The 8,724-nt window shown below is 41.9% G+C and overlaps 2 long non-coding RNA genes across 2 annotated transcripts in view; both read right to left on the reverse strand.

Moving 5' to 3' along the window:
* LOC311519500 overlaps positions 1–554 on the reverse strand; it is a 208,062-nt gene extending 207,508 nt beyond the window's left edge. The window contains exon 1 of the long non-coding RNA XR_014711291.1: positions 337–554. This is a non-coding gene — a long non-coding RNA (uncharacterized lncRNA). The remainder of the gene's footprint in view (positions 1–336) is intronic.
* Positions 555–1,837: 1,283 nt separating this feature from the next.
* LOC311520194 lies at positions 1,838–7,469 on the reverse strand. The gene is made up of 3 exons (XR_014711512.1): positions 7,181–7,469; positions 6,538–6,662; positions 1,838–1,969 (listed from the first exon to the last, which is right to left on the reverse strand). It is a non-coding gene; the product is annotated as an uncharacterized lncRNA (long non-coding RNA).
* Between the last annotated feature and the right edge of the window lie 1,255 nt (positions 7,470–8,724).

Consider the following 8,724-nt stretch of genomic DNA (forward strand, 5'->3'; position numbering starts at 1 on the left):
TCTAGGCAGACTTTCTGTACATCAGTGGCCATAGAATTTTACCCTCTCTGTCCTGTATTAAGCCTAATGAATTATATTTGACTAAAGAACTTCCAAAAAGTCTTCAATTTGTCCTATTCCCCTTTAGTGGCCAGTCCACAAAGAGGCTGACAGCCTACTATTGCTCCTATTAATGGAGCTTCTCCTTTAGCTGAAGTGATAGAAGATTATGCTTTAATTGTGGGCACTGTCAGATGCCCTGGCCAGGATTGGATGAATTAGAAACAAATGGGGCTCTCTCCCACAAGAAGGCAAGGAGCAAGACCAACCCATACAATAAAAATAAAGAGAAGATACCCTGTTGTCCAGCAGAGTCCGCCCAAATGGTGTTCTTCCCATTACTGTCTGGAAGTGCCGAGGGAGCAGAAGAGGGAGCAGGTGACTTTCCACCTCCATTGTCCAAATCCAAAAAGGGAAAGATGTGGCTTCAGCCCTTTTTCTCCTGCTATGGCTCTGTGGTGCCCAAATGACTGTTGGGTTGCCATCGGGTGGATGAGTTTGTTGTTTCTGACAAAAACCTCTTTAAGAAAGAGTTTGGGAACAAAAAGGCCCAAAAATAAAATAAAGAGGAAGTTGGAAGTCGATCCCAAAGGAGAGTTTCTTCTTTTTTAACACAGCAAGTATGTAAGATACAGAGGAAAGAAAGGCTAACCTTCTTAGTTCTCATCAGTGTTATAGAAGAGCTGCTTATGCCAACAAGAAAGGTCAAGTCAGCACTTTCATTAGAAAGCCTGGATAGGAGGGAGGGGGTGTTGGTTCTTTGGTTTTTAAATTGCACAATTTGGAAAATGTGGCTTAAGCTGATTTTGAAAGAAAGAAAGAAAGAAAGAAAGAAAGAAAGAAAGAAAGAAAGAAAGAAAGAAAGAAAGAAAGAAAGAAAGAAAGAAAGAAAGAAAGAAAGAAAGAAAGAAAGAAAGAATCGTAAATGGGGATTTTTACATACATGGCACCTGCAACAAAAGAAATGAAGCTTGATCAATGTATAGATACAAATAATCCAAGTAGATTGGATTTAAAATGTAAATCGGGCAAGTCATTCATACATAATCCTGATCACTTACCTTAACAGCTCCCTTTAACCTCTCCTTCCCCACGCATCCACAGATCAAACTACTCAAGATTTGTAACATATTCTGCACCTTTTTTCTATCAATATTATTTTCGATATCACACAGACCATATTGTCTAACCACATCCCAGACCAGCTCCAATGGAAGCATTTGAAAAATTGCCCAACCATATAATTACCTGATGAACTCACTCTAGCCCTTTGGGAACATAGCATGTTTATCAATAATCACCCAGGGCCACCTTCTACCTTAATTGACCTCCATTCAGCACTAGTAAGCATCTGTTCAGCTTCAGGTTGCCAGGATGTGAGGCTAGAATATGACCCACTGAGCATGATGGCTCCTGTAGTTTTTACATGTAGCACAGCAACTGGATTCTTGTGTGTGTATACACACACACACACAGACATTCCCATCCAACTTCATTTTAAGACACCATTTTCATCAACATGTCTTCTCCCTCATCATCAGGCTAGCTGAATACATCAGACTAGCTTTGCTAAATAGAAAGCATACTGTGTGCAGTCCTGCAAGTCTATACACAGAGCGTGGCAGTGTTGTTTGGTAGATACAGCAGGAATATGGAAGTCGAGATCACAAGTTCTGTTCCTGGCTCTGCTGATGACTCACTGTGTGAGCTGAGGCTAGTCACTTGAACTCTCTGCACCTCCAGTTTGTCCATTTTATAGATGGGTAATCAGAAGATATTAAGTACCTACCTCACAAGGGAGTCATTATGCCATCAGATATGTATGGTCCCACTCCTGCAATCGGATCTGACCCTTGTGATTGAACCAAGCTCCACTGACTTCCATGGGACTTTGTGCCGATGTGAGGATGTGCCTGCAAGAAGCCAGTTCCTATGGGAGGGAGGGAGGGAGAGAGAGAGAATTAGTGAAGGTTTGCTCAATGTATAACGTTCCTGGAATGCATGTTATAATTGCTATAACAGATCTGTCCTGAGAGAACAGACTAACATTTCTGGAGCTGTTCTGGTGGCTGAGGTGAATAACACACATTTTATTGTTTCCCATAAAATACTCCTTTATCTTTAAAAAACAGAAACGAGGAAATTAAACACAGAAAAAACACCTTATGTTATTACGAAACAGAGGCAACTGTTGGAACCCAGGAAATTCACAATTAGGGTTGGAATTCCAGGCTTCCCTGGAATCATCCAGCCCAGTTATTGGAGGTGGTCTTTGAACAGAGAGGATTTGATGAAATATGTGGGGAGGAGCGTGATTTCACCCTTATCTCTGAATTCCTTGACTTGCATTATTCACGTCAATAAAGCTACTTCAACAGCGGTAGGCTTTGCAAACTGAACTGGCTCCTCATTTGCCTCACAGAAGATTTCAAAATGTTGGTGTTCAACAAGGTATTTAATAGGTTGGGACCTAGTTACCTTAGAGACCACTGTTACTTCCTGTCATAAATATAAAGGGAAGGGTAAACCCCTTTAAAATCCCTCCTGGCCAGAGGAAAAATCCTCTCACCTGTAAAGGGTTAAGAAGCTAAAGGTAACCTCGCTGGCACCTGACCAAAATGACCAATGAGGAGACAAGATACTTTCAAAAGCTGGGAGGAGGGAGAAAAACAAAGAGTCTGTGTCTGTCTGTGTGATGCTTTTGCTGGGGACAGAACAGGAATGGAGTCTTAGAACTTAGTAAGTAATCTAGCTAGGTATGTGTTAGATTATGATTTCTTTAAATGGCTGAGAACATAGCTGTGCTGAATAGAATGAATATTCCTGTCTGTGTGTCTTTTTTGTAACTTAAGGTTTTGCCTAGAGGGATTCTCTATGTTTTGAATCTAATTACCCTGTAAGGTATCTACCATCCTGATTTTACAGAGGTGATTCCTTTTTACTTCTATTAAAAGCCTTCTTGTAAGAAAACTGAATGCTTTTTCATTGTTCTAAGAGCCAAGGGTTTGGGTCTGTGGTCACCTATGCAAATTGGTGAGGATTTTTACCAAACCTTCCCCAGGAAGTGGGGTGCAAGTGTTGGGAGGATTTGGTGGGGGGGGAAGACGTGTCCAAACCACGTTTTTTCAGGAACCCAGATAAAGTTTGGTGGTGGCAGTGGAAGTCCAGGGGCAAAGGGTAAAATAGTTTGTACCTTGGGGAAGTTTTAACCTAAGCTGGTAAAAGTAAGCTTAGGAGGTTTTCAGGCAGGTCCCCACATCTACACCCTAAAGTTCAGAGTGGGGAAGGAACCTTGACACTTCCCAAGCCAGCTATGTTCCATAGGGACAATACAGCTGAACAAACCAGGTTCTCACTATCAGGCTCTGGGGAGAGAGCAGTTTTGGCAGTAGACCCAACTGGGAAACTCTGCATCAGCAGGGATCAGGAGGAGGCCAAGTATAATGAAGGTGCAACACTCACCTTTTCAATAAAACCCTCCCCTGAAATAATGCTCTTAAATAAAAAATTGAAGCCCCGGTGGACCCAGAGAAGAAAACAGCTTTTATTCTGTCTTTTGTGCCTCTTTGTTTCATCCAGTGCTCATGTACCAGGGTGATAAGTGTTATAAAATGCAGCCGATGCTTTCTGCCTGGCTTAGACTGTTGTTAGCCCATCTAGCCTATGCGTCAATCCCTTCAGTGGCTCTCCATCCTCATCAGTTCCCAATGTAAGGCCTTGGTCCTAATCTTTAAAGCAATTAATGGACCAAGCCCCAGCTACACTGAAGACTGAATTTCAATCTATGAGCTGCCAAGGTGTCTGTACTTCTCTGGGCCAAAGCAGATCACAAAGCCCAGCGTATAGCTCTTGAGAGCTGTGGACAGAGTGTAGTCAGCTAAAGGGATCTGGCTGTGGAAAGAATTCCCATAAGAGATTAGGTGAACCCAGAGTCTGACTGTCTTTAGAGAGCACTTCAAAACTTTCCTCTTTAACAAAGCCTCTCCAGCATAGCAAAAAAACTGACAGACGAAAAAGCCAGACAAACAAGATCACCCTCCTACCCAAGCAAAGATTTTTACCCATTCAAGAAGACACTGCAGAAACTCCCACAAGCTCACTAGGGATTTTACTATTGCTTGTGGAGTTCTTGTGGAAGGTTCTCAGATATCATGAGGATGTGCAGGAGTATAAAACCTGAAGACAGATAGTTTTGTGCAATCTGATGTATTGTGGTCTTTATGCTGTGTACTGTGATTGCATGTACAATTAATTGTGGATGAAATATTGTATCTACTAAAATGAAAATTCAAGACTGGATGTTTTTCTACAAAGGTATGCTCTAGGAATTATTTTGGGGGAAGTTCCAGGGGATATGCAGGAGGGCAGAGTAGGTGATCATAATGGTCCCAGCTGGCCTTAGCATCTATGAAAAGCTGGGGTGAAGCTCTTTTAAAAATTGAAGTGTGTCTCTTTGAACAGCACCAAGCACACTGTCAGCACTCAATTAATTACCGTAACAGCATGTGGCTAAATCCCAGAGCTTTACACGGAAAAAGTGCCTTCCTGTCATAGGTGCATGTTCTCTCCTGCAGTTTTTGCATGTTGTACAGCAACTGGATTCTTGCATATATATATAGAGAGAGAGATTACAGCTAGTTGCATTATATATATATATGCATGCACAAGAATCCAGTTGCTGTGCAACATGCAAAAACTGCAGGAGAGAACATGCACCTATGACAGGCAGGCACTTTTTCCGTGTAAAGCTCTGGGATTTAGCCACACCTTGTTACGGTAATTAATTGAGTGCTGACAGTGTGCTTGGTGCTGTTCAAAGAGAGACACTCCAATTTGTAAATATACAGATATATATAGATATATACCCCTCCAAGCTCATTTTCAGACACCATTTTCCATCTGGGGATCATTTTCATGAACATGTCTTCTTCCTCCATAATCCCATTAAAAAGAATTAGGAATGAACAAGAAATTTGTTTAATCATCTTGCATGAGATCAGCTGAATTCTAATGCTGTTTGATTACAGCTAGTCACAGAAATGTCAAGTGCATTTCCATTTAAAGTGCTTGCTTAAACAGCCGTGTAAATGGGGAACACCCGAAAATCAGCATATATCGTGAGAGATTTGAGCTTCCTTATGGCACAGACTTGTTTTAATCCACTCTCTTGCTTTTTAAAATAATGCATTTTCCCAGCATATCATTTCCCTAAATGAATATGATACATCACCGCTGCAGATTCACTCATGGGCCCCATTAATAAAGGCAGGGGATTCTCAGCAGCTTTTCTCACTGGGAAGGTGGTATCTTACTGTCTGCCTTTGTAATGAATCTGATGCTCTTCTGGTTGAGCCTATCCCACAGGTCCTGCTCCCCCTGTCAATTTTGATTGGAGGTTTTCATTGCATAGGTAGTGGCACCATGTTGGAGAATAAATAATGCACTATTCTTTTTCCTGAGTAAGTAGCTATTCATTTCAACTACAGTAAAAGTGTTTGACTGGAAATAGGTTTCCATTGTTGTATGCGAGGCATTTCAAAAGAAGTGGCTATCTCCTAATCTTCCATCCCACTGTGTCATCCGCTATGACATATTATGGGGCTTTTTTTTAAATGGTCTCCAATTTTGCGCCTGCAGTTTTGCACGCTCATTGGTGGGGCAAAGAGCTAGGGCTTGTTGAAAATTTTCCATCAAAACTTTTGTGATAGCAACTATGGTTGTAGAATAGCCTAAAATATTCATGTAAAGTGTTTTACTTTCAGAACACTGAACACCCCCACCAAAATTTATTTTTAATTGTTTTTGGCTGAAATTTGAGTTTTTGGTACCAAAAATATTTGGTTTTCATTTCTTCAATGACAACTCAATTTTCTGGTGAAAAGATTCATGAAAACAAAATGTTTTATTGTTGAAGTTTTCCATGGGAGAGGATCATTTTCTAAATAGATCTGGAAATGACAGACATTAGACCTTATCAGGGCTGGGATTTTCAAAAGACCCTAAGGGAGTCAGGCATCCAAGTCAACGAGAGTTGGGCACTTGTCACAGATCTTGTTGAGTGCTCCTTTTGGCCACTCAGCCTGCTGTAAAGGGCTCCACCTCACTGGGCCACAGGTGCTTTAAGCCCCTTGTGTCTGAACCAAGTCCAGGTACTGCTTCTTGTTTGGGATTCCTATGCAGACTCTCAGGGTTAGATCCTCTGTCTAGCACTCCTCCTGGGAGCTGAGACCTCACAGCCCAACTGCTCAGACCCTGGGACTAGTGCTGGCCCTTCAGACCCCTCCATAGCTTAAATGCATCCTCTCCTAGAGCTTCACCTGTGTGGGTGTTCCGTGGCCACATGTTAATTCTTCAAGGGCAAATCATTGCTAGAACACGTACAAAGCACAGACACTTTGCACAGTATCCTACCACCATTAATCTTTAATCGCATGAGAAATTCATAGATCTATATTTAAAAAAAACACTGCACACATTTCCTTTCCTTCATTTCCTCACCACTCCAGAGTGTTCTTCAGGCTGCTGTCAGAGTTCTCTAGGATCATCCAGGATGCTTCTGTTGCAACGCGTGGCTTGTCTTCTCAGTCATGGAGTCCCTCTCTGTCTGCATCAATTGCTTTGACCTTGGGTGAACCCACAGATAAAACACCCTCTCAGTGCCTACAAAAGCATACACCTCTCTTCTCCTCCTGTCCAAAGCTTCTTGGGTGGTTCTCTGCTTCTCACAATTTATATATCCCACCATCAGCACCTGGTTCCTTCCAAATGCCAGCCAACTCCTTACACACCTGTTGACTAGTCAGAGTATAGTCATTAAGGGTAACTACTCTCCATTGTATCTTGTCTGGAAGAGCCATGATTACAGGTTTGTCAGCAATGGTGGATACATATAGACATGGAAGCATTCCATGATACAACAATTTTCATAAGAACAACTTCAGAACGTCAACCAGAATTCATAAATCGTACAGATAGATTCTCCAAATCACCAAAGCACCTGGCTCCTTTAGTCTTTTTTTAGGCAACGTTGCTGTAGCCGTGTTGGTCCCAGGATATTAGAGAGGTCTGAAGAAGAGCTCTGTGTAAGCTTGTCTCTCTTACCAACAGAAGTTGGTCCAATAAGAGATATTACCTCACTCACCTTGTCTCTTTGGTCTTCTTTGACAATCTCAGCCTGGGCCCTCAAATCACATGTGCAGCACTCTTGTTGTAATTAATCTAATCCACATTTTGCCACTCATAACTGATTTTGCTGGACACAAAATTGCAGATGCAAAATTACTGGTTTGACAGAGGACTCTTTAAAAATAAGGCCCTATACATTGAACCTATGTATTATTTAGACCATGAAGTAGGAGGTCATTAAAGATTTGGAGGAACAGATAAGAGATAAGTTACCTAGATTTGAGACATTTATCTCTAAAGCTTCACTGAGGCCCGGTCTACACTACAAATTTATGTCAGAATAACTATATCACTCTGGCGTGTGGAAAATCCACACCCCTGAGCTATGCAGTTATACTGACCTAACTCCCAGTGTAGACAGTGTTGTGTCGATGGGAGGGCTTCTCCTATTAACATAGCTACCGCCTCTTGGGGCGGTGAAGTACCTGCGCCACCGGGAGAAGCTCTCCCCTTGGCGTAGGTAGCATCTTCGCTAAGTGCTACAGCAGCTCAGCTTCAGGTCTGTAAGTATAGACAAGCCCTGAGTCTGTTTGGTCTTGAATCCCATGGAAACAAGCTCCCCAGTGAGACTCACAAGTACCTTTCAATGTAAACCACCTTGAAAGTATTTCAGAAATGGCATCTCTTATGATGGTACTTCCACTTCCTCTTCTGGTCAAAATGAGGAAGTACAGAGCTGTGACATTTAAAAACAACAAATCTTTTAAGTTTTACCAAACTTTTTTGAATCCCCAAAGAATTTAATGGGTTTGAATTTTGAGCAGACATTCAGCCCACTCCTGGTTTTCTCCTGGCATGTTTCTCCAGATTTAACAATGGTTGGTACATGTATTATGTCTGATATCACATCTGCATGGACTACAACTTACAAGAATATTAGCCTCAATCTGATCAATCTTCCAAATCAAAGCAGAAAAGGAGAAAAGACAGCACTGTTTAGAGATTACTCCCTGTCCTGTTTTTAGTTATTTCGTTATAATGGACTGTAAATAGCGTACAGCCGTGAAGACCCCATTGGGGCATGAAGCATTTATTGCAGCTTCAGCCATTACAAAGGCAGCTACTTGGGTTACTGCTGAGCTGTATTAGAAGGAAGATAGTGTGAAGCTGACACTTGGAGAGCCAGGAAGAAAGCCATACATAAACAAGGGAGCACAAGATGAGGATACAGAACAGGCAGGAACTGGTGGTCAGGAGGTGAAACTTCCTGACATTGTGTGTAGCTCACACAAAGGAGCAGACAGTGCCTAGAGCATTAATTCAGCAGAAGCAATCAGGATTGAGAGTTCATTAAAAAACAAAGCCAGTGTTGAGGAGGAAAAAATACTGCAGGATACCACAGCTAACATTCGTGTTCTGCTTGGGTCTAGAAAGAGTATGGCTAGGCAATCTATCTTACAATTCCCTGCAGCTTGCTAGCATTACAGAGCCAGACCAGTCTACTGGAGTGCCACATAATAACAATATTTTAAAAACACAGGAGGTTTGACCAACTTTGTA

This window comes from Lepidochelys olivacea (genome assembly GCF_965140295.1).
Source record: "Lepidochelys olivacea isolate rLepOli2 genome assembly, chromosome: 4".
NCBI classification, from domain to species: domain Eukaryota; kingdom Metazoa; phylum Chordata; order Testudines; family Cheloniidae; genus Lepidochelys; species Lepidochelys olivacea.